Here is a 27254-nt window from a genome sequence, read left to right on the forward strand (position 1 = left end):
ACTTTAAAACAGCTCCTTCCATCACCGAGAAAACGACAGCAACAACAAAAATCCTACTATGAGGCAGAGCCTTAATTAGTAAGAAAGGAGGTGAGGATTTTAGTCAGCATTGCTTGTTCTTGGGAGGGTGGCATGATTCCCCCCTCCCCCAGGCTTACTGTTTTGGTAGTTAACACTGCCATTCCTATTTCTCCCATTTTCCCTTGTTTAACTTTCAATCCCTTTAGGAAAACAGATTACCATTTTGATCATGTTGATGTTATTCAGGGCTGTTTTGAGGGCCTGGTAGTCTTACTTTTGGCTGCCTTGTGTGTATAATATATCAAACAAATTAAAATCCACCCATATCCCACAGTAAATATAATTTATACTGCAATTATAAGAGTAGAGTTAAAGTTGACTAGTTGATGTAATGTTATTTTTTATAGACATTTAATTAAGTATTTATTAATTTCCATTTTGTAGCTTTCATTCTGTAGTTTGGAGTCAATACATTTTTTTTTTCCAGGTTTCAATTATTTTTGTAGACTTTAAAAATCTTACAGTCGATTGGCACTGGGCTCTAATGACTAATGGATGGAATGTCCTTGATGATGCTAATTTAATAGAGTATATTTTAAAACTCTTTTCTAAAAAGAAGAGAGACCCATTTAGAATGTTTTGCCTTTTTAATAAATATGTTTGTTTTCTTTTACAACACAATACCTTCTTGAATTTTTCTTTATCTTCTAATTCTCTAATTTTTGAGAAATTCAAGTACTTTCCTTTACAGATGATTCTCTTTGATTTCATATTTGATATTTAATATCTAAAGTTACTGTATTTTTATTTTAAGACAGTTTCTGTAATTTGCTATTAAGTGCCCATTCTCTGAAACAGTGTTGTCCAGGATACCTATTGGATTGTTACTTTCAAAAATTAAGGTTCTGCCTTTTTTTTTCTTAAAAGATACTGGATGATGTCTGGATGATGATACCTCCAAACTGTGACTGTAGTAGCTCCTAGAAGCTTTCCCTGCATGTTTCTCCTATTTTGGAAAATGATGCATGAATGTAACTGGGGGATGCTCTGAAAAGAAATCCAAAATCAGGATGCAAGCTAGTCCTTTTTAAAACATTGGGCATCCTTAGTTCGGAGTTTAGAATTTCTCATCTCCTTCAAGGTTAGGGAGCATTTTAGTAGAATCTGCAAACTGTTCTTAAGTTCATTGAGAAACTTCTTCCTGTGAATTCTTTGTAAACCTCTATCTTTCAACTTACGGAGACTAAAATGAAGTGCTTTTTCTTCTCTGCTCTGTCTCATATTCTACTTGTTGTCACCCAGGTGAAATGCACTTCCATATTGTTTTATCCAGGGGAAAATAAAGGAAAACAGATCACCAGATGTTGTTTTGCAAGGAGAGAACATTTTCTGTGTCAAAGAGAGTGCTGCTCAGTAGTAAAATCAGGAAAGTTTCAGTACTTGCATCAGGAAAACACACATTTATATCATTAAACCTAAAGCTTGCTTTCTGATTCAGTGTTCTGTGGCCTGACTAAGTTATTTTAATGAGTTTCAGGATGGTTCAAAATGTCATGAAGAGGGTATTAAATAAAACTTTTTTCCCTCTTTCCTAGAGTCTTGAAGGCAAACAAAACTTGTACTCTTATGCTCAGCCACATTACCTTTTACAAGATTTCAGTTTTATACCTTTGATGTTTTCAGATGTCTGTAGAGTCAGACTTCTATTATGTGAAAAACCTGTACACAATATTGCAGCATAGAGCCTTGATCACACTGTCCCCTCCCAGAGGGTGCCATGGAATTCACAGCGACAAGAATGTTTTGGAATGCTGGCAAAGAAGCAAAAACAGTGTGTCCTCTCCACATATTCAGAAAAATAGAGGTACGGAGGACATGGCGTACTTCTTATTAAAGGCTTTGAAAAACACCACACCTCAGTAAACATTCCTCAGGAGCTGAGGAAACAGTTTGGTCAATGGCTTACCTCAGATCCCTCAGTTCTGGTTAGTGTGAAGCAGACAATAGTACAGACACAATGCCAGCCTTAGAGGAGGGAGAGCCAAGGACACACAGCACACTCTTTGAACAAGCCCAGTATTCTGGTTCAGTCACTTTGTGTTGTATTCTCAACCCAAGAAACGTTTGAGATTTACCGAGCACACATTGCTAGGTCAGGTCTTAATGCTTTATTCTGCTCCCGAATAAGAGACTTAGTAACTTACACCTTTTTTGGTCTTCGGAGCTCCCCATGGGACTCCCTTTATACATCCACAGAGGTCAATCCAAGTCCAGCTGCCCCTGACACTAGTTCATTCTCCTCCTTCTGAGTCTGAAAATGCAAGTACTACCCTCTGTGACAGTAACCAAAGAGAACCAAGTATTCAGCTAATGGTGGGAATGTGTATTGTCATTCCCTTTTACTTCCTAAATGTTTCATCTGAAGCATCTTTTCCATCGGAAAGAAAAGATCTGCTAAGAAGGTTCCCATCGTTTTTGAAAAAACAAGCAACATTCTCAATTCATTCCCACGACAGGAGGTTGACACTAAACTAGCTTCTCTTCTTATTTGTGAAGCAAATACTCTTCCTTGACGGCCCTTTCCTGAATTACTAACCCACTGTTTCACCTCACTTTGGCCCCTTTTAAACAACCCTAGTATCCCTGAGTGAATCTATGCTGGAGTTTTGTAGAAAACTAGAGAAAACCCCGTTTCTCTTTCCAAATTTCTCCAGAGCCGTGGTTTCCTATGCAGCTCCACAGCCATCAGAAACCAGAAATATGTGGGGAGCTACAAAAAAAAAAAAAAAAAAAAAACGGAGATGCTTGGGTCCTATTCAGAAGATTCTCATTTGGTGTGTCTCGATGAGAACCTGAGATCAGTGTTTTCCTAAGTATCCATGATTCTAATTCACAGCAGGTTTATTAACAATTGAGATCACTTCCAGTTTGTCTGCTTCCCTCTTCCTCATTTCCAATTTCCCTGTTTCGTGATAGATCTGCTTATCTCAGCTTTGTCTTGTCACTTGGGTCAATGACGTTTTTCACATGTGCCACCCCGGCTTCAGCCTCTGGCCCCCCTCCAGGACATGACTCATGCTTCCTGATATTCTGGTTCTGGCCCCTACTTGGGCTCCCTTCTGCCAGGAAAGGATAGTCAGAAACTGACAACCAGTGGACCAAGAACCTTGTCCACAGCAGGGAACCATGCAGCTGCTTGATTTATCCCACTTCAAGGAAGGCTTAAGGCAATGGCTTTATCAAAAGGACTTATAATTGATACATTAAAAAAAATAATTACAGGGATTTCCCTGGTGGTCCAGTGGCTAAGACTCCATGCTCCTAATTCAGGGGGCCCAGGTTCGATCCCTGTTCAGGGAACTAGATCCCACATGCCACAACTGAGAGTTCACATGCCACAACTAAAACCTGGCACAACCAGATAATTTTTTTTTCTTTTTTTTTTTTAAATTAGTTTATTTATCTATTTTTTAACTTTACAATATTGTGTTGGTTTTGCCATACATTGACCTGAATCCACCATGGGTGTACATGTGTTCCCCTTCCAAAACCCCCCCCCACCTCCCTCCCCATTCCATCCCTCCGGGTCATCCCGGTGCACCAGCCCCGAGCACCCTGTATCACGCATTGACTGGCGATTCGTCTCACACATGATAATTGACATGTTTCAATGGCATTCTCCCATATCATCCTGCCCTCACCCTCTCCCATAGAGTCCATAATACTGTTCTATATATCTGTGTCTCTTTTGCTGTCTCACATACAAGGTTATCATACCGATTTACTAAATTCCATATATATGTGTTAGTATGCTGTATTGATGTTTTTATTTCTGGCTTATTTCACTCTGTATAATAGGCCCCAGTTTCATCCACCTCATTAGAACTGATTCAAATGTATTCTTTTTAATGGCTGAGTAATATTCCATTGTGTATATGTACCACAGCTTCCCTATCCATTCGTCTGCTGATGGGCATCTATGCTGCTTCCATGTCCTGACTATTATAAACGTAAGGGAACCTCCACTCTTTACCTTGGACTGCAAAGAGTGCATTGTCCCTGGCCATATCTTTGCTCTGACTTCTAGGGTGAAAATACAAGGATTTTAGGTGGTGATAACTCTAAGCAGCTGTCACATTTTGAAGGAGAGCACACACAAGCAGGCAAAGTGCCAAAGTTATTTGTGATTATATGAAGCATGGTTCCAAAAGATTCAGCCACACTGGGGACTACTGAAGAATAAGAACAGCATATACTGAACTCAAAAGTCACAATCCATGCTGGAGATGCCTATTTGTTGGCAAGTTACCAGAGCCCCTCAAAGGTTAACAGCAAACACATAACAAGAACAAAAACAATCATACCGGAAGAAAAAGGATAAAAATTAGCCAAGCCAGGCAGAAATATGTAATACTTTGGAATTCTAGACTACAGTTGTATGCCAAAATGTCTAGTGTGTTTAGGTAACTTTGGTGTGTATGCTGCTGCTGGTGTGTATATATATATATAGTTAATTCTGAAGATGGAAAGTTAGCTAGAAAGCAAAATCCTTTGGGTACAAACTGTTTCCTCAGTGTTTCAAAACAGACTGCAAATAATCGGGAAAAAATCCTACAAGTAAAAGTTTGAGGTTATCCTGTGCACCTTTCCCAAAGATGGTTCATTGAGGCTCAGAAATTTCCTTCAGAAAAATGCACTGTGCTGATACTCTGCAACAATGGTGTGTGCTAAGTCGCTTCAGTTGTGTCTGATTCTGTGTGACCCCATGAACTGTATCCCACAAGTCTCCTCTGTCTATGGGATTCTCCAGGTGAGAAAACAGGAGTGGGTTGCCATGCCCTTCTCCAGGAGATCTTCCCAACCCAGGGATCGAACCCGTGTCTCTTACATCTCCTTCGTTGGCAAGTGGATTTTTTACCATTAGCGCCATCTGGGAAGCCCCAATGGGACCGAATTTTGTCATCATCTACTTGGTTGAGTATCAGTGGATGATGCTTGACAAACACAGTGTAATGAGAGGAGCAGTATTCTTTCTGGTGGGTCCGATCTTTTTCTTTATTTTCTGCCAGTTTCATGATTTTCCCCCCTCAGTTCTAACTGCTGCTGCTAAGTCACTTGAGTCGTGTCTGATTCTGTGCAACCCCATAGACTGCAGGCACCAGGCTCCTCCGTCCCTGGGATTCTCCAGGCAAGAATACTGGAGTGGGTTGCTATTTCCTTTTCCAGGGGATCTTCCCGACCCGAGGATTGAACCTGGGTCTCCCGCATCGCTCGCCGGCAGACGCTTTACCGTCTGAGCTGATGTTATATCCTTTATCAAGACTCTTACAAGATATATTCTACATTTTTGTGTTTTAATATAATTTGTATGGATGTATGAAATCTATGGATGTATGTGCTTTTAGTATGCTAAAAGTGCACAAACCATAAGTATAGATGAATTATCACAAAATAAACAGTAGTTACCACTCAATCAATAAAACATCAACAGCATCCTAAAAATTATCTCCCAACTGATTTTAATACCATAGATTAGTTTTGCCTGTTTTTGAGCTTTATAAACACAGAGTTATACAGTAATTCCATGTCTGACAACATTATATTAGTTTGATTAGGCAATGCTGTTGGGTATACCAACAGCACATTCAAATTTTTAAAAGTAAAGAATATTCTCAGGTGTGTAATATGCAAGTATGTATGTCAAAAGAATACAATTTAAGATGATATTAAGACCAAAGCATCCTTTACTTACACCAAACCCAATTCTCTCATTTATGTTACCTGTCTGACACATTTTAGCCTTTAATTTGAATCAAATATACAGAATATATAGAATGGTGCACTTGTGTACAGAAAAGTAATTTTCATCACCTGAATAGATAAATATAACCTCTACTAGAATAAAAAGCAGAATATCATCAGCACCCATAAGAGTTCCACTTTTTGCCACCTTCTAGTCACTGCTGCTGCTGCTGCTGCTTTGTCGCTTCAGTCATGTCCGACACTACTTACCCCCAAAGGTAATTACTATTCTGATTGCTAGCAACCTATATTAGTTTTTGCCTACTTTTATATCTTGTGAAAATGACATCATGTGGAATGTTCTTTGTTTATGAAATTCATTGATAAGTTTCCATGTAGTTATGGAACACTCCTTCTCATCACTGTGTAGTATTCCATTTGTTCATTGTTGCTTAGTCGCTAAATTGTGTCCGACTCTTTGCAACCCCATGAACTTCAGCATGCCAACCTTACCTGTCCTTTACTATCTCCCAAAGTTTGCTCAAACTCATGTCCATTGAGTTGGTGATGCCATCCAACCATCTCATCCCCCTGACCTCAATCTTTCCCAACATCAGTGTCTTTTCCAATGAGTTGACTCTTGGTGGCCAAAGGTATCCAAAATATTGGAGCTTCAGCTTCAGCCCTAGTCCTTCCAGTGAATATTCAGGGTTGATTTCCTTTAGGATTGACTGGTTTGATCTCATTGCTTTCTAAGGAACTCAACAGACTTCTCCAGCACCAGTATGGAAGCAGCAGTTCTTTGGTGCTCAGCCTTCTTTATCGTCCAGCTCTCACATCCATGCATGACTACTAGAAAAGTATTCCATTATGTGAATGTATCTGTCTCACTTTACTTATCCATTCTACTGTTTGTGGGTATTCTGCACAGTATCTATCTGTGGTTATTACAAATAATAATGCTCTGAACATTTATTTGGGGGATAACATTATGCATTTCTGTTGAGAAAATAGAAACCTAGTGGTGAAATCATTAGGTCAGATTTTTTTGTGGGAAAGATAGCTAGACAGACATTGATATAGACACAGATACACATATAATTTGCCTTTGCATTCTCTTCATAGTCTTTTGATGAACAGAAACTTCTAATTTTGATGAAAGTCAATTTATCAACTGTTTAAAACTAGTGCCTTATGAGTCCTATTTAAGAAATCTTTGCCTGTCCAAAATCATGAAGGTACTTTTTTATGTTTTTTTCTGGAAGATTTATTGTTTTGCCTTTCATATGTAGCTCTGCTGCTGCTGCTGCTAAGTCGCTTCAGTCGTGTCCGACTCTGTGCGACCCCATAGACGGCAGCCCACCAGGCTCCCCCATCCCTGGGATTCTCCAGGCAAGAACGCTGGAGTGGGTTGCCATTTCCTTCTCCAATGCATGAAAGTGAAAAGTGAAAGTGAAGTCGCTTCAGTCGTGTCCGACTCTGTGCAACCCCATGGACCACAGCCTACCAGGCTCCTCCATCCATAGGATTTTCCAGGCAAGAGTACTGGAGTGGGCTGCCAGAGCCTTCTCCCGTATGTAGCTCTACAGTATACCTAAAATTGATCTTTGTGTGTGATGTGAGGTAGGAGTCAAATTTTATTTTCTTTTTCCATATGTATATCCAAATGACCCAGAACCATTTACTGAGAGATGGTACATTGCCTTCAGCTTGGCAGTGCCACTTTTATCAAAAGCATAGTGACCATATTAAAAAAAAAAAAAAAGCATGGTGACCATATATGTGTGTTTATTCCTGGACCCTGTGGTCTATTTCATTGCTCTATTTATCTATCATTACACTTTATTACTCTTGCTTTATTATATGCCATAATATCTGATAAATCTAGTGTTTTTTTCCAAGAATATTCTGGCTATTCGTGGCCCTTTATATTTTCATAAAAACTCCTGTTTTATCTAGATGATCTATTTCTATTGTCTAACTTTTTTTCTTGGTTTTCTGTAACCCCTATTCTTAGGATGGCTTTTATGCTACTCTATGCTTGTCTCTGTCTTGGAACTTACCTAACTACATCAGTTATTCTTTTATGTGTCTGCTGTATTTCATGTGTATTTTTCATAACTGTACACCATCACTTTGCATATTTTCTGACTCATATTAAGTATTCAGGCCACTCAGCATTAATGGCAATCTCCAAACTAGGCAATTCTTGTGCAAGAGTGGCTGCTAAACAATTTGAAGTTTTATTTGTGTATTTGCTAGGGTCGTTTTCATGTTTGACACTAATTTTACATCCAGAGCAATTGAGTGATGATATCCAGTAGTAATACATGAGACTTTATTGTGTTAAAGGCTCTTGACTTTCTAAAGTATCTTGGGCTTTTTCAAGAGGAAACTTCTTACTTAAGACACTTAGCAACTTCATCTTTCTGGCCCTTCAGGGTTTCTGTCTGGACTCCCTTCTTGATCCACATATGCTAAGTTGCTTCAGTCGGGTCCAACTCTTTGTGACCCTATGGACTGTAGTCTGCCAGGCTCCTCTGTCCATGGGATTCTCCAGGCAGAATACTAGAGTGGGTTGCCTTGCCCTCTCCAGGGGATCTTCCTGACCCAGGGATTGATCTCTTAAGTCTTCTGCATTGGCAGGTGGGATCTTCACCACTAGCGCCACCTGGGAAGCAGCATGAGCCACATAGGTTAACCTAATTCTAGCTGCCCCTCTACAGAAGCTTGGTCTGTAAAGTTCATAGAGACTGCTTACTGAGGGAGAATTAGAGTTCTGCTGCCTTGGGACATTAAAGCTCTGTCAGGGATTGCCAAGCAGGAGAAATGCTTCTACCAACATCTAATTGCTAATGGAAATTAATAACTTAACCTCCCACTGTCACTACATTTAAACAATCCCCAATATGTTTAAGTGCTATTCTAAAAACTCCTTTATGCATATGATTTATATCTCTTATCAGCCCCAGTGGACTGGATTGAAATCCTAGGTAAGAACAAACTGTGTCTGATGACTTTGACGTCGGTGAGATAATGTCATCTTTTCTGTGCAGTTACAGTTCTTAGCATAAGTGTAGCATTTAGCCTGTGTGTATGCATTGGAGAGGGGAGGGGGGTTCAAGTAGGAATAGATTGTGCTGCCAACCAGAAGCAGTTGTTTCTTGTAGTTGAACTGGATTCTCCCAAAGAAGTGTTTCATTGAAATGTTTGCTTCAAAATGACTCTGTTCTGCTGAAGTGAGGAGAGACTTCCAGTTAAAACATTTAATTAGTTCCCAATTTAGACAGCCAGAATGATCAGTCAGCTTGTGTTTTGGAACCGGCGTCTGTACATTCCTTGGGATCGGCAAGTCTTACCCAGCGGATGTGGTCAACGGTGAATAGTTTGTATGCAGTTCACATCACAGAACAGATTTTTCTCCAGACAGTCCCTTGAAGGACAGGTAGGAAGGGATAGGATAACCTGGGTGATATAAAGATAATACACCTCTGTCTTATCCTTACCATCCCCATGGAAGCATATATTGAGGATCTCTGATCTTAGAAGTTGTAGAAGCTAGGAAGTGGATAGGAACTAAAGTGAGCGGAGATCTGGTTTAAGCTGATTAAATTGTTTTCATTCAATTTCAGGGTAATCATGACCTGGGTAGTGGCTTTAGGTACATTACTTATTGAGTAAATATTTTTCAGCTAATACAAATAAATTTCTATGCTACGCTAATGTGTGAGTTTGTATGTGTGTATGAATATACATGCTGTATGTCTGAAAAATTCAATTTTTTGGTCAAGCTAACCTTCCTGTTTATTTCCGCGGTACTTTTTCTGTCTGTACCACAGGATAGGAAGCTCTTACCCAAATTCTACACAGTAGTTATAAGTTAGCCTAAAAAGTTTGTAATACTTTGCTGAGAGAGTGCCTTCAGTCTTTCCTCCCTTCTAGTCAAGGGGCTCTTGAGAAGATGGATTTCCGACCCAACTCTTTCTCCTTAGCAGAACACCAAGTCAGTCATTTCTCTAACCCTAGCATTTAATGTTCTAGAAAGAGAAACTAGCATAGATTTCTGCATTGTCCATGATATTTCACTGCTCTTCTTTTGACTATACCCTGTACTTACCCAGAATCCCCTTGCCCCTGTCTTCATCTGTATAACATCAAAAATGGTATTTCTTCCAGGAAGTCATCTCTAAACCCTCTTGGGCCAGGACCCTTTCTTCTGAGTTCCTGTCTGCTAGCATGATCATCACAGTGCCTGCCTTGGTAGGGTCTCAGTGTGTGTGAGTGAATACGTGATGTTCACAACGTATATTGAATTGTATCTTCAATGTGTCTCTGTTTACTAGATGGTGAGTATCTTGAGATAAGAGACTATATTTTATTCATATTATTCATATTTTTATTCTTAGAGTCCAGCCAAAAACCTGGGTTGAATGTGGGGATGCTTATTAATTGATAACAACTGATAGAAAACATTTTAATACCTTGAAAACAACTAGAACTGGGCCCCTTCCAGAAACCAACATAATTTCTTTGAAACATTTCTTCATGTCAGAATTTCCCAAGGCACTGTAGCCAGAAGCTCACGTGTTGCCATGTATCACATGTCATATCCTCCTGTCTTGGGTTTTTCAGCTGAGGAAAGGGAAAGTGTTGGTGATGTGTGAAGTTTTGACAGTGAATACAAAAAGGTCTTAGAACTTCAGGAGACTAACTGACATGACCTAATAAAACATGAGTGTAAAGAAGGTTTTTATAAAGAAAAGAAGAAAGTCTTGCTAATGTCCAGTATTACTGGGGGAGAATCAAACCAGAAGTAGAAGGTAAGTAAATGCTACTTATCAGGAATCATTTGAGCAGTATTGTAACAGTCTACCAATTCAAATACTATGCTCTCTTTGCACATTTCATTGTTTTTGATCCAGGCAAGTGAGTTAAAGCAAGAAAGATAAAACACAAATGTGGGCTAAATGGCTAAATAATACATAATTGCTCTAACACATACATCTGATTCACTCAGAGTCTATTTTTATACAATAAGTTTTGTGAGCTTTGTCGCTGGCAATGAATGCTTAAGTGGAGTGTAAAAGATAACATTCTTGGAAAGCTTTTTGAGATATTTTAGTCTCTATTTTAGAAATTAATATGAACAAAAATAAGAATGCTTTATCTAGGGGAATCTAATACCTTTGAAAGTATATACATTTAAATGATCTGGAAATTTGTTTCTTTGTTCTTAATCATGCTGTAAAACAATAAGAATTGTCTTTCTTTGTATTCTAAAATACAGTATTCTACTTATGGTCAGATAACCAAAACAGCCTTGGAACCTAGTATCTACAGAAAATAAGCATGGAAGGGGAGTGATAAAATCAAAAGCAAAATAGTCTAAAACAAAACATAAGTACTGGTGAAGAATAAAGCCTGTGGGAAAACTAACACCCAGGTGAGAATATGCTGCTAAGAATATTGTTATAGGAATGTGGGTACAAAACAGGAGATGACCAAATAAATGATCTCATCATATTTCTTTTTTCTATCTCATGTTTCTGGGTTATTACAATGAGCTACCTACCATTATTCTGAAGAAAGCAGTCCTACTTTTCGCTCACTTGCAGAGGAAGTACAATTATTCATAAGCTGACAATATCTTTGCAAAAAGTTGAAAACAGATTCATCAAAATGTCCAGGACTACTTGATATGCCTAGAAAGAAAGAGTTGTCAGCTTCCGTCCATACAAGTTTTAGCAAGTCTATTAGTCCACACAGTTACAACACAAATCCCAGGTTTTGACTTGTGCTTCCATAAATTCACACTCACCTCATACCTGTTAATATGCATGAACTGAAAAACAGGACAGCCAAATAGGATGCACATTGTTTTGGGCTTTAATAAACCTGAACTATTTTCTTAAGTTTACGGCAGATTCACTCAAACATCGTGGCTAGTGTTTAAATGTATGAAACTGAAGTAGTAATTAGGTTTGAGAGATTGCTATAGTTTTTTAAAATTTCACCAAGAAATAGTACATCTAAACACAATGTGGGCTTCCCTAGTGGCTCAGTTGGTAAAGAATCTGCCTGCAGTGCAGGAGACCTGGGTTTGATCCCTGGGTCAGGAAGATCCTCTGGAGAAGGAAATGGCAACCCACTCCAGTATTCTTGCTTGGAAAATCCTATGGGCAGAGGAGCCTGGCAGGGTACAGTCCATGGGGCTGCAAAGAGTTGGACACGACCGAGCGACTAAGCACAAACACAATGAAAATAGAATAAAAATAAAGGGATTTGCCTTTACTCATTTTGGTAACTGTTGTAAGTGGCATGTTTAAACATGTATTTTAGACAGTTACCGTCTAATGACACAGAGCACTACACAGTATCACTGAGTTTAGAGTACATTTTATATCTCTGTGCTCTGAAATATTAACCCCTCAGATGGCTGCCTCCATTTGTGCTTTTCCCATTTCCCACTCCATTCTTGGTCCTGCAGCTTTGGAAGAGAAACCTTCTGATATTATTTCACATGGGGATTCCACTCCCCCACCTTCCAGGCAGCACTGGCAAAATCACAATTCTTTTACCATCAGGAGACAGTGAGACTTCTCCCCATGTAAACAGAGCCCTGAGCTCTGGCATATCCTTTGGCTTCCCTGAAAGAGGTGGAAGGTTGTTTATATATTTGTGGTCTCTGTGGTTGGAAGTGGTGCCATAGTGATGCTCTTCGTCACCTGAGGGGATTGAAGGGGTATAACCAGTGGGATGAGAGGATCAGACATTTTTTACCTATGTTACAGAATTGTGAGCACTGGCCTTGAGTTTTGAACAGTACTCCTCAGGCTTCCTTTATTTTGTTCAACTTGGTTCCAATTGTTCAGATTGAGCCACTCCACTTCTTGCTGCCAGCTTATTGGTCAGCTGTCATGAGTTTACTGTCTAAAGGTAGTGATTCTCATATTTTTGGCCTCAATATCCCTTTATAATCTTAAAGGTTATTAAGAGTCCTAAGGAGCTTTTGTTCATGTGGGTTATAGCTATTGCTGTTATTTCTATTAATATTTGACATCAAAACTAAGCAATGAAAAAATTGCTTATTGATTGATTCATTTAAAATAGAAATCATAAATTCATTACATACTAATAAAATATCTTTATGGAAAACTAAACCAAATTTAAAAATTAGGAAGAACAGTGACATTTTTACACTTTTCCAAGTCTTCTTAGTGTCTAGATCAATAAAAGAAAGGTAGATACTCATATCTGTATCTCCATCTGTTGTGATGCATTGCTTTGATTAAAGTTTATGCAGAAAATCTGTCCTCACACAAATACATATTTGGAAAAGGGAGGAGTAATTTAATAGCCTTTGCAGATAGCTGTAGCTATTCTTCTCTGACACTAAATTAGAAATCAAAAAGTGATAATTTCATAAAAGTTAGTTGCAGTGTGGAATCTTAAAGCATATCAATGAACTTTTGTATTCTTATTTCATGAACTTTCATACATCCACTGCTCTGTTCTGTATTTTGACTGTACCTTTATTTTGCAGAATCACATGTATATCATTTGAAACATATTACTAGTTCACTAAATTTTGCAGATCTTACAAATGATGACGTATGTTATTATTTATTTATATATAGAGATGATATGTTGCAATATATATTAAACACTTAATACACACATATATATATGTGTATATATATATATGTGTATATATATATATATGTATATATATATACAACATCATGAGTTTTAACATGTTGGGAAGAGCTGTCAAGCTCAAAGTGAGAGATTTAATTTACCAAAATCCTAATTTTCACTGTCACTCTAATTTTATCATTGGTATCAAAAACTGTCAGTTGTTTTCTCTAAGGTAACAGGATAACTTCAACTCATTTTGGAGAAAATGTCTGACAAATACCCAAGTTTGAATAACTATAGTTTGTCAGTCATTTTTTAAACAAAAATCATGTTCTGTGAAGAAAAGCAGTTAGTTCAGTTCTAACTGGAAAAGATCACAAAGTGCTTTTCCTCGAGACAGCCATCATATTTTCGCAGAAGTGCAATGAACTTAAATGTTGAACTTAATAATACTAATACTTTTCACTATTTTACCAAAAATTGAATAATTAAAAAACTGCAAGAGTATGGCAGTGAGAATAGGATTGCCATTAGTACAGTTTGAGATCGCTGCCTTGGAGTCATGCTAAAGTATAAGAGGTTTTCACCCTGTTGTTTTTGCACTATAAGTATGTCAACACAATGTAAAAAGCAAGTAATATTATTATAATGAAAATAATTTTTATATTGTAGGTTCCTACAAGGGTTTCCAGAAGCTTAGGGGTCTCTGAACCACGTTTTGAAAAGTGATGCCTAAAGATATCTTTTGATGTGATTGTAGTTTTTACATTTCCTTCCACTTATGTTGGCACTCAACCTTATTGCTAGTCATTTTTCTAGATGCCATGTTACTTGAAATCAGTTTTGTCCATCTACTTGGTTGATAAAAGACTTAAAAGAGTCATGGAAGTAAAGGTTACATTTAAGGTTGTCAGAATTTAATGAGAAGATACATGTAAAGTACAATACTTATCCCAGGACCGGGCACATGTTAAGACACCAGAGTGTCTTTTGTGCAGTGAACTTTCAAGAAATATATCTGGTACAGCAGCAGGCTTTTTGGGGAAAATGATGAGGTCTAGGAATCTGTGGGATATCCAAGAACAGTTGTATAGTTGGATATGTACACTTTGTGTTCTAGATGCAGGACTAGACTAGAAAAATAAAGTTGAAGGTGTCAGCATATAAATCATAACTGAAACCTGTGGAAGGATAAGACTGTGAAGAGAGAAAACATACATACTGGGTAAGTTAAGGGAACCCAGACTTAAGTACAGAAGAATACCAAATTTAATGTACATTCAGAAAGATTATCCCCACAAAGACTGAGGTAGCATGGCCAAGACTCTTCCAATAAATGTTACTGATAAATCACTAAGCATTACTCAACCTTTATCAAACTTCATTATAGACTCTCAAGGCAGCAGCAGGATGGGGAACTCTGAAAATTAAAAAGAGCAGTAATTAAAGAATTTCTGTGACCCAAGTTGATGCATACTCTGAAGCCGTTTCAGTATTTTCAGACTTTTATCAGAAAAAAATTCTCATTTAGAATTGAAATTCAACTGGGAAAGGATAAAGAGAGGAATATTAATTCAGTTCAGTCGCTCAGTCGTGTCTGACTATTTGCAACCCCATGGACTACAGCACGCCAGGCTTCCCTGTCCATCACCAACTCCCTGAGCTTACTCAAACTCATGTCCATTGAGTCGGTGATGCCATCCAACCATCTCATCCTCTGTTGTCCCCTTCTCCTCCTGCCTTCAATCTTTCCCAGCATCACGGTATTACCCAATGAGTCAGTTCTTCACATCAGGTGGCCAAAGTATTGGAGTTTCAGCTTCAGCATCAATCCTTCCAATAAATATTCAGGACTGATCTCCTTTAGGATGGACTGGTTGGATCTCCTTGCAGTCCAAGGGACTCTTAAGAGTCTTCTCCAACATCATAGTTCAAAAGCATCAGTTCTTCGGTGCTCAGCTTTCTTTATAGTCCAACTCTCACATCGATACATGACCACTGGAAAAACCATAGCTTTGACTAGATGGATCTTTGTTGTCAGAGTAATGTCTCTGCATTTTAATATTCTGTCTTCCAAGGAGCAAGTGTCTTTTAATTTCATGGCTGCAGTCACCATCTGCGGTGATTTTGGAGCCCAAGAAAATAAAGTCTCTCACTGTTTCCATTGTTTCCCCATCTATTTGCCATGAAGTGATTTGACCGGATGCCATGATCTTAGTTTTCTGAATGTTGAGTTTCAAGCCAACTTTTTCACTCTCCTCTTTCACTTTCATCAAGAGGCTCTTTAGTTCTTCTTCGCTTTCTGCCATAAGGGTGGTGTCATCTGCATATCTGAGGTTATTGATATTTCGAGCAATCTTGATTCCAGCTTCACTTCATCCATCCCGGCATTTCGTGTGATGTACTCTGCATATAAGTTAAATAAGCAGGGTGACAGTATACAGCTTTGATGTACTCCTTTCCCAATTTGGAACCAGTCTGTTGTTCCATGTCCACTTCTAACTGTTACTTCTTGACCTGCATATTTCTCAGGAGGCAGGTCAGATGGTCTAGTATTGCCATATCTTGAAGAATTTTCCACAGTTTGTTGTGATCCACACAGTCAAAGGCTTTGGCATAGTCAATAAAGCAGAAGTAGATGTTTTTCTGGAACTCTTGCTTTTTCAATGATTCAACACAAGAGAAGACTGTACACATGGACATCACCAGATGGTCAATAGTGAAACAGACCGATTATATTGTTTGCAGCCAAAGATGGAGAAGTTCTACAGTCAGCAAAAACAAGACCAGGAGCTGACTGTGGCTCAGATCATGAACTCCTTATTGTCAGATTCAGACTTAAATTGAAGAAAGTAGGGAAAACCACTAGACCATTCAGATATGACCTAAATCAAATCCCTTATGATTATACAATGGAAGTGACAAATAGATTCAAGGGGTTAGATCTGATAGACAAGAGTGCCTGAAGAAATATGGAAGGAGGTTCGTGACATTGTACAAGAGGCAGTGATCAAGACCATCCCCAAGAAAAAGAAATGCAAAAAGGCAAAATGGCTGTCTGAGGAGGCCTTACAAATGGCTGAGAAAAGAAGAGAAGCTAAAGCCAAAGGAGAAAAGGAAAGATATATCCATTGGAATGCAGAGTTCCAAAGAATAGCAAGGAGAGATAAGAAAGCCTTCCTCAGTGATCAGTGCAAAGAAATAGAGGAAAATAATAGAATGGGAAAGACTAGAAATCTCTTCAAGAAAATTAGAGATACCAAGGAACGTTTCATGCAAATATGGGAACAGTAAAGGACAGAAATGATATGGACCTACTAGAAGCAGAAGATACTAAGAAGAGGTGGCAAGAATACACAGAAGAACTATACAAAAAAGATCATGACTCAGATAACCACGATGGTGTGATCACTCACCTAGAGCCAGAAATCTTGGAATGCGAAGTCAAGTGGGCCTTAGGAAGCATCACTATGAACAAAGCTAGTGGAGGTGATGGAATTCCAGTTGAGCTATTTCAAATCCTAAATGATGATGCAGTGAACGTGCTGAACTCAATATGCCAGCAAATGTGAAAAACTCAGCAGTGGCCACAGGACTGGAAAAAGTCAGTTTTCATTCCAATCCCAAAGAAAGGCAACACCAAAGAATGCTCAAACTACCGCACAATTGCACTCATCTCACACACTAGTCAAGTAATGCTCAAAATTCTCCAAGCCAGTCTTCAACAGTACATGAACCATGAACTTCCAGATGTTCAATCTGGATTTAGAAAAAGCTGAGGAACCAGAGATAAAATTTCCAACATATGTTGGATCATCAAAAAAAAAAAAGAGAGAGGGGTGTGGAGTTATTTAATAGCAGTACAAGGGATCCTATAGAGGAATAATAATTAGCCTGAAAAGAAGATAAATTATTTCACACTCTGGAAAGAGACAGCTAGATGAGGCTGGTTAATGAGCTGTCAAGTAGAGCTGGCTCCTCTGGCACTTTCTGGGATCCCTCTTAATCCAAGAAGGGATGGGATGGGCCCGATGGTTTGGCCAAGGTGAGGCTGTGCAGATGGGGAAGCCCTTTGCTATAGTCATTCTAACAGCTTAAACAAGTGCTCCCAAGCCCTCACATTGCTTGAGTCATTCTCAAACTGGGACTATTCAGGGAGAGGATTTCTGTTTGATAAACTCTAACTACCATTTTGTAAACTTAAATGGACTACTGATATGACTTTTTTTAAAAAATAAATAATTAGACTGTACCAGTCTTAAATGAAAAGCAAAAATAAAACCTCACAGTGTTTATAACAAAGATAACATCATGAGATTGGTCTTGCTGGAATGATGATATCATAATAAGTGATAGTTCTCATTTGAGTGGTTCTATGTGCCAGACCCTGGGGCAAGTACTGTACGTACACTCTCTCATGAAATCTTTACAACCTTACACATAATCTTCACTTCCAAAGAAAATAGTCTCTAAGCTTACATATTTAAATACATTTATTTCAAATGTTATTTCTCCTTACATGTATGTGTAAGGTAATTAATAAATACTGAATTTTTCTAGGCTTTAAAATGATTGGTTATATCTATCTACAATGGCTAACTTATACATTAAAGATTAAGACTTTAGTTTTTGATTGACAGTCAAGGCAGATAAGTTACCCTTTAGTTTAGGAAAATAGTATTCTCCTAAATCTATTTGAACCCAACCCAAAAGTTTAAAAAATTTTGTGCTATGGCATTAAGGTGCTCGGAGCCTTGCAGTTTTTTAAGACATTCATGATTACTATAAATAAAAATCATTAAGGAATCACCATATCAATATTATTACAATAGTAATTTCAGGTTACTTTTTTTAGTAATAGGAAGTTTTGGAGTCTATTAACTAGAGGATTAGTTCCTAGGAGAAAAAAAACTTACACTTTTGATTTATTGCATAAACCTGTCAAACTCAGAAAAGTGCATTTAAGAATTATGAGTACTACTGGCTAACTATATAGATTGCAATTTACATTTTTTAAATTATGAAAAGCTGTAATCTTTATAGCTTTGGTTTGGATTCTTCTACATACTACTTTGAAAGAAATAGATAAACAATATGTTGCATAACCAAAATGAACAAGAGTGAACATGACCTGGTTGCACTAAACCTTTGAGATTTGTCTGTTTCCATGAGTTCCTCCATTTTCATCTGGTGAGTAACTGACTTCTCCCCCAGATCAGGCCTCATGATTTATCTCTGTCCTATCCCAACTTTCTTCAGATGTCTGAGAGGAAAGGCAAGATAAAATTAAGTTACCTCTACAATGAGAGCAGTCTACTCTCCTTAAGACCAGAGTTGATGGATATCTCTAAACAAAGTGACATCTGTGAGACCAGTTTCTTCTTGATCTCCTGCTCTTCTCTGTGTCACCTTTGGCTCTTTCATTGCCTGTTTTTCATTACTCACCTAAATAAGACTGGCCCTTTCCATCCTTACCTATTCTCCAGAGCAGTGTTCTCCATAACCATAGCTTCAAAGACCACACACTAATGTCCTCCAAAGCTCTGTGTTCTCCTCTTCAGGTTGCCATCAGACATCTCATTGGATAATCTTTAAGTAACTCAAACTCAACATGTGCTGAAATGAACTCCTCATTTTCTCTCCATGTCTTCTTCATTTTTATAGCAAGTTGATCTAATCAGGCCATCAAGAGTCATGTGCTCTATACCCACAAAGTGTCAGTTCTAAAGACTGAATATTGTGTCGGAAGCTCTTAAAAATGACAAGCCCTCACTGTTTTTATGTTTCTCTGGCCTCCATCCCCAAGCCTTTGTCACCCATTCACGCATAAATGAAGACAGGCAAAGGTGACCAGCTGGGTTGAGTTTCATGTTTAACTCTGAACTTCCTTAAAGGAGTGAAGCAAAGCACAGATTGATGCAGTCTTGTTTGTCCTTAAATTTACATGACGCACCTCCCCAAGGCTCTCTTATTCTTGCCCATGCTGAGTGCCACGTGCAGGATCATTCAGCTGGTGAGGATAAACAACCATTCAGGGCTTTTGGCTCTCTGTGCCTGTGAGTCACGGAGGGGTTCTTGTTGGAGTGTTAAGAAAGATAAACACGTGGCAGCTCTCTAAAGCCTGTTTCTGGAAACCTAGCAGGAGAGAACAGATAGTCATTGTTCAGAGCCTGTAAGGTGTTAAGAGACTGAAGTGGGGAATGCATGCTTAGGGAAGACCAGCCTTTTGATGGATCAGAATTTGAAAATGATTGTAATTAAACTGAAATTAAACCGGTGATGACAGAGAGTTTTTGGGTGAAAAGATACAGAGACACAATGGCACGAGAGCAAGAAAACTGGGGCTAACATGAAGTTGCCAGGTTCAATTGGATCAAGAATTCACATAAGAAAACAAAGCACTGGAAGAAACCTGGTTTCCTCTACAACCGATTTAACCAGCTCGTAAGAAGAAAAATAATTGCTGAAGCTCTTTGGCTTAAAGTGAATCTACACCTCTGTTTCTTCATGGTAATGACCACCTTGATAATACAATGTAGAGCACAGACTTACCAAATTCTAACTTGCCAAGGAACCCCATAATATCCTTCTGGGGAAGTTTGTTCATGCCATAAACCTTTTAGAATTTTACACATCTATGAAAACACTTGAGACATCACCTTCGTATAATACTGCCTTTACATACAAGTAAAAGGGCCTCTGTCTTTGGCCCGGCACTTCAAGCCCTGCACATTACAGACATGTGATAAATAAGAGTGATAAAGAAACATGGTGCCCTTACCATGGATCCAGTGTCAGCACTGAATAGCACCCTGTAACCCTAAGCGTCTGCCCTTGTGACTGATATTGTTCAGGCTCCAGGGGAATGCTTCTGCCTGCCTTGTGCCCCATGTCCTAGAAAAAGTGACCGTATCTGGGTCACTATCACCATTGAAGAGAGAAACTACTTTGGAGTGGCGGTAGGATTTGAAAAGCAGAAGCCCTTAGGTGAAAGAAAATATATTAAATAATACATCAAATCCATCCTCTCAGATAATATGAGTATATATCCATTATTTCCTATGGTGCTGACCAACCGTTATTTCTTGCTATTCTTCCTTTTCCAGTTTACAGTTCCAGAGATGCTCACAAACTAATGTGGTATTCATAACAGTTGGCTGTGGTGACTGTGGAACATTTTGAAATATTTAAAAGTTTGTAACGTTTTAGCATTTCTGTACCTATTTTATCAGTCATCCAATTATCACTGGACCATAACACACACTCGGACATGTCCAATAAAAATTAATACCTTGTCTTTGATAATTTGCTAACTTCCAAGTCATATAAAAATCATACATTTATACTTTGTCATTATGAAGTTACATACATCAAGATAAGAGAATAAAGCATATTTTACATTGCTTTACATTTGCATTATTTATAAAAATTAAATATTAAGACATATGATAAGTTGGCTTCCAGTTTCACTCGTAACTTGAAACCTGACCACACTTACACCCCAGCCTGACCACACTTGACCCAGCACTTTCCAAGCTACCAAAGTTAGGTGACTTGGTTTACTCATACTGACATTTCAACAGGGAAAGGAAGTATTGTCCTTTAAATCTAAACATATCTTTCTATGCACTCAGGAAATACTTTTAGTCGCCTTGGACTCTGGTGATGTTTCCTTTCTAAAGATTTTCTTTTCTAGAAAAATCAGTCATTTTTATTCTCTGTCTGTTACAGAGTTTTGTTGCTGAAATTTTCATGCTGCAAGTTTCAGTACACTATACGTGCAGAATAAATTCAGTTCCTGTGTAAAGAAAGGCTTAGGGAAATAATCACATTTCAAAGGTCACTCCTCAACATCCACAACACTTTGTATTAACACTACCTCTCATTTAGTGGGACTCTAGAAATATTGTTTTATGAATTAGGTGCAGGGAAAATAAAATCAGATGTCACATTACATATTGTTGTTTAGCCGCTGAGTCATGTCTAACTTTTTGTGACCCTATGCACTGTAGCCCACCAGGCTCTTCTGTCCGTAGGATAAATGGGTTGTCATTTCCTTCTTGAGAGGATATTCCCAGCCCAGGGATAGAACCTGCATCTCCTGCTTGCCAGGTGGATTCTTTACCACTGAGCCACCTGGGAAGCCCCAAATTGCATATATATGTTTATAATAAGTTTACCTTGATAAATAAACCAAGCTAATGAGAAAGGAGGGAAGTAATAAAAATGTTAACTCTACTTTGGGAGCAGATGGAGTGTCCAGGAAAAATTTTTCCACAAAAAAAAGCCATCTATTAGGGTGATTTGCCCAGAGCAAAGGGAATACAGTGATTGTCTTCAAGGGCAAAGGACAGAGATAGGACCCCAAACTGAGGGAGAGTCCAACAGCTAAGGTGAGATAGTGCAGACCTCCTGCTACTCCTTTTCATTTTACTAATGAGATGGTCAGACCTTTGAATGAGCCATCCAACAAGATGAGTCTCAACTGAGAGATTTCTCTAAGATTCAGGGTTCCAGGCTAAGTGCCCCTTCTCTTCCTACAAGTCCAGAACTACTTGGACCTGTCATGCTGCTTGATTTTTGTTCTCAGTTATCTTTTAACTAATCTTGAGTTAAAGCCTCATGCCTATTCTTCCAATAAGTTAAGGACTCTTGAACAGCTCTTTGAAACCAACTTCAGTAAGCTTTGCTCTTAAAACCGTAACTTTGAGAACATCACCACTAAAGATTCTGTGTTTATTCCCAATATGCTTTGGAAATTTAGGATAAAACACTTGGATAATGGTATCTAAGCTTTAAGAGAAAATATAACATTTGGCTTCAAAAGTAGGCATGGTTCTTTCCAAAAGTGTTTCTTGAAACACAATATGTTAATGAAATCACCAAGACTTGGTTTCTGGTGGACTTAGCAGCATTCGATGTTCTCATAACACCCAAAATTTTTCAAAGAAGTTTTAAAATTAATTGTATTTTAAGAAAAATTTGGCAGACATTTACATCATTGGTCCATAATTACAGACATGCTCCCTAAACCAGACTACTGACTTCCATGATGTCATCTTCTGTGTAATAGAGAACGCCATCAGCTTTGCTTGGTTATTGTTTTCCATTTTTTATTTGTTCTTTTTTGTTTTAGACTGAAAACCCCGTTATAGAATTGTCAAGGTGAAAATGATCTTTAAATAAGATATGTGTTGCTGTCTGATATTTTCTCCATAAAACTGGAGTCATATATAATAAAGAAAATCAGTAATAATGTTATTTCCTCCTCTTCTGGGTTTTAATACTAAGCCTCTTATTTTCTCTGTGTTCTGTCTCCCTTCTTAAGCTATTTTGTACATTCCTTAGCTTTCTGATTCTCGAGTATATATGTCTTCCTTGAGCATTAATTTATCCATCCCAAGCTATTTCATGGGCATTTCTATTTCTTTTTTTCCACCTTGGCTTGGTTCTCACTTCCAGGACTTTTCTAGAAGGGTTCTCTGCTTTCTAATTTCTTTATGTTGATGAAAATTCATGTGGCTACTTTTAGTATGGTTGTCACCAACACTGAGCCCTTTCTGCCAATTCTACCCCTTCCATTTCTTGCCCCTTCACTCCTCCAATCAATGTGTTTTTACCCATAACTTGAATGTGGCTATCAAAGCTAATTAATCTGCTTGACTATTTGACTACCTAAAGCCTCTAGAATGGTTATTTCTCCCATTATCTACCCTGAACCATTCAAGATGTGGCAAACTAAGGTCCCTCAGCTAAAGGATGCTGTGCTTCTATATTTTTGTAATTTAAAAATCTTAAGCAAAATTCACTTAAAAAATTTTTTTTGATAACTGCATGTCTAGATTGACTTCATTAATATTCAAATTTTATCTCCTTTTTCTTCTAAAGAGTTACCTTCACTTAAAAAAAATCATATTCATCTCCAGACTCTTCCTTCTGATAGTTCCATTTGTACATGAACCAAATGAGGACATTTCATTCCTCTTTAATCCTCTCATACATAGTTCCAGTCAACAAATCCTTGACCAATTTTTAATCAGTTTCTCCTTCACCCTGGGAATGGAAATGTCTTGTGTGGCTTTTTTACTTGGAATATTTATTTATGTTTCTAAAGTGGGGCCTTATCCCAATTTATACATTTTCCCACTCCATCCCCCTCCTCCCTTTCAAGCAGATTTTCTATGTGTCAGGGCTCCAGCCCCAACCAGTAGTACCATTCTTCTGTGATTTCAAAACTCCAACTACTACCACTGAAGAAACCCAAATGCCACCAGTGCTGTACCTTGTCTCTTGTCAGCCTCTTCCATACGTGTTGGTATATGCATGTCATCTCTTCAGTCAGCTTGTAAATACCATTAGGAGAAGCACTGAGTCTATTTCTTTGATAGTCAAACCAAATGCCATACCTGGTGAGTAATAAAATCAATTTAGAGAGTTATCACCAGCATTAGAAATAAATAATATATAAGCAAAGACAAAAATATCCCAGTGAACTTCTCATAGCAGGAGAGAAATGTTTGGGGGAAATGTTTCAGTGTGTGTGCCCTGCACTACTGCATAAGGAAACAATAGATGCTTGGCGTTTGGACATTTAAGTTACTGAAAGAGTTGAGGAAAGATTTGGGAGAAGCCTGTCTGTGAAACTATGAGGATCTTCTGGTGGTTCTTGTTCTGTGGCCCATCAGTGTAAGAGTGGGGTCTAAGCATTTCCTAAGGTCACTCGGCTTCAGGAGCCTGGTTGAGCACCCCCTTCCCTTGTTCAGAACATTTGGATTAACCACAGACTCTCTGAGGGAACTTATATACTGATGTAAGCCTCAGGGTGAACATACCTATAACCTCTAATATGGATCTTCAGTCACCCAAGTGGGAAGCTGACTATTATTGACATAAATGGCTAAGTTCCACAGCCTTCCATTTATTTGAACAAATGTTCATAGAGTACCTCTTCTGGGCCAGGATTATGAGCACTGAAGACAGAGTTGAATCAAACACAGATTACCCCTTTGAAGACAACCTTATGATTTAATGCCATAACTACATTAAACTATAGCCCATGGGCCAAATCTGGCCTACAGCTTATTCGTATAAATAAAGCTTTATTGGAAGTCAGCTAGGCTCATTCATCTGTATTGTCTGCAGCTGCTTTTGTGCAGTCACACAGAGTTCAGGAGTTGCACCAGAGACCATAATGCCTAAGTATTTACTGGAAAATATCTTTGAAAAAGCTTGCCAATCTAGTGAGACATCAAAATTTATTTAAAACAGTATCTTTTTCTATGCGATTTCCATATAGAAAAGTGACAGATCCAGCAAATATAATATAATATTTTCCTTATTTTAATGATGAAACAACATAGATCACTGGTCTGATGGTACTACCTTAAGAGAATTCAAGAAGTGGCTCTTTTTGAAAATTTGGTGAGAGCAAAACATTATGATCTCAATGAAATGACATCTCATGTTTTTCAGTCTTACACATCCATAATCACCCTGCCAAGAGCCTGGGTGTCTGATTGCAAAATCCCAATACTCTCACAAAAAATGACAAAGCTAAATGAGCTGAATATGAGCTCAGGAATCACCAATGGCCTCCTATTAGCTGGGTGTGGCTCATCATCATTGTATGCTTGGCTCTAAAATTTTGAGCAACGTTCATTTGAGAAATTAACTTAATTTCACATTAAAATCTAGGTCTCCTGATCCTCTTGAGAAATCACATTTGGCAGCAAGTGGCCTGCAGTCTTGCATGACGACAGCCCACTGGAGCTGAAAGGCGGCTTCCGTCCTTGGACAAGGCATAGATGCGCCAGACCTTCCCATGCTCTGCTGCTCCCAAACACTTCCCTGACTCGAGATGAAAAGTTAGTTGCTGTTTATAACTAGCTTCCACTGTGATTTCCCTCAGTAAAGAAATTCTCTGAAACTAATTTTTTAAAAAAATTGTTATAACAGGAAACTAAGGAGGTAGTATATTAAAAAAAATGTCTCACATTTTTAATATGCAGTCAAAAGGTATGCAATCTGCAGGCACTTGAAAGACTTCTGCTCTTCCCTAGTGGGCATAGAAATGACAATTTAGGGCTAATATCTTACACCCATCACAAAAGTAGACATGTGCCTTAAAGCGGTGATTTTCAAAAAAGAATGAGCTTGCCCCAGCTGTATTTAAGATAAACTATTACAATTTGGAGAGAAAATATTAGAATTTATGTATATCTCCTTTTTAATTTGTATTTTATATATTTTGTATAATTTATAAAGCATCACATGTACACACACACACGTATGTCTGGATAGATATTCCAATTGACTTTAGTGATTGAGGCATGTGATCAAACTAGCTTGGAGCCTTTAGTCTTAGGAACCCAGAAGGAATCCAAGACATTGCATCTAGACCTTCATTTTACACATAAAGCATGTGAAGCCCCCAGAGGTGGGATGATCTGGTCAGAGACGTGAGCATGTAAGCAGGCGACTGAGGCCAGCTTTCTCATGACTCCCATTCCCACACCCTTTCCTCGACTCCACACTGACTGCTTTCTTAACGGAGGCCTGCTTGAGGAAACGAGACCAGAGTAGTGATAAATAAATCCCCTGAAATAACTGGTAGGAAACTGTCAGACTTCTTCCTCCAGCGTAGCACAAATTTCAACCAGTGGTACCTAGAATAGTTTCTTGTGTGTGAAAAATGGCATCTGATCAATTTCTCCACTGCCAGTAGAGGCCGCCTGCCCTTGCGACATGCTCATTGGCCAGGTCTCATTGGCCAGCATCTGCCTTCTTTTCCTGTGGAAATAAAATATTAAGGGCAGGAGAAAGGACATATTTGGTAATGTTACGCTCCTCAGCTTCCTGCTCGGGGCTGTCTCAGCTGCAAAATGTCAAGGGAAAAAATATCCCTCCAACTTGGAATGAATTCCAGACAGACCCTGATGCCTGCAAATTTGTCAGAGGGAGCCAAGTCCAGAAAGGCAGAACATGAAGAAGGTTCATTATTCGGCTTCAAGAGACGCTCAAATAATCAGACACTCTGGTATTTATGATTTTTCCCATTTCAGATGGTCTGTAGTTCACATCGTCCCCCTCCCTTTACCGCTGATTCTGAGCTTCCTTTTAAATTAAACCTCAGCAGTTATAAAAAGACTCTCACATTACTTGTAAGCCGCAGCACTACTGGGAGACACTGTTCCTACAAGGCTGTTTAGGGCTGGGGAAGGGCCGCCCTTTCTGAATATTAGTCTGGGGAGGGCAAGCCAGGAAGTCAGATTCACTTTACCTTGACCATGCCACAATCCTCATCTACTTCTGACATCTGTGTCAAGACTCCTGCCATTCACAGCATTTGATATGATCGTTTTTACTAAAAAGCAATATTTTGTTCCTTTGGCTTTTTCATTTTAGCTTTTATTTTCATCACAGGGCATGGAAGAACCAGAAAGTTTATCCTGACACTCCCACTTTGTGAATATACCATTAGGGATATTTGTAAGGTTGAGTTTTAGAGGATCTTAGTCGTTTCTTGGCATTCAGCATGCTTTCTTTCTCTTGTAAAAACCATTGCCACATGCTGGCAAAACGGTAAGGAAAGAGAACTTGTCATCCAAACCTCATTAAATAGCTACATACACATTTTTCCCTTTGACTTTTTGCCCTTCGTTTCTAAATGCCATGGCGTCTGTTTGTACTTGGTTACCCTAAATCCTTATTTGGGTCCTCCAATAGGCACGAAAGCATCCAAACATCAGTTTTAGCAACCGGTGGAAGCGCCCGCATGAGGCATGGGGTGTTCAGTCTTGACCTGTGGTCTCCATGAATAAGGGTCTTCTTTTTTTCTTTTCCTAAACTGTCCG

The 27254-nt window shown here is 38.5% G+C and overlaps 2 long non-coding RNA genes across 2 annotated transcripts in view; one reads left to right on the forward strand and one right to left on the reverse strand.

Annotated features, from left to right (window-relative positions):
- The window catches only part of LOC145521746 (uncharacterized), a 300074-nt gene that overhangs the window by 158939 nt on the left and 113881 nt on the right, over positions 1 to 27254 (forward strand). The gene's annotated exons all lie outside the window — the stretch shown is intronic.
- LOC145521748 (uncharacterized) lies at positions 10224 to 27253 on the reverse strand. Its single transcript, XR_014065659.1, has 7 exons — positions 27098 to 27253; positions 26067 to 26190; positions 25395 to 25456; positions 23684 to 23807; positions 18877 to 19536; positions 11336 to 11465; positions 10224 to 10395 (listed from the first exon to the last, which is right to left on the reverse strand). It is a non-coding gene; the product is annotated as an uncharacterized LOC145521748 (long non-coding RNA).

This window comes from Giraffa tippelskirchi, chromosome 9 (assembly GCF_054371585.1).
Source record: "Giraffa tippelskirchi isolate mGirTip1 chromosome 9, T2T-mGirTip1v1.2.pri, whole genome shotgun sequence".
In the NCBI taxonomy this organism is placed as follows: Eukaryota; Metazoa; Chordata; class Mammalia; order Artiodactyla; family Giraffidae; genus Giraffa; species Giraffa tippelskirchi.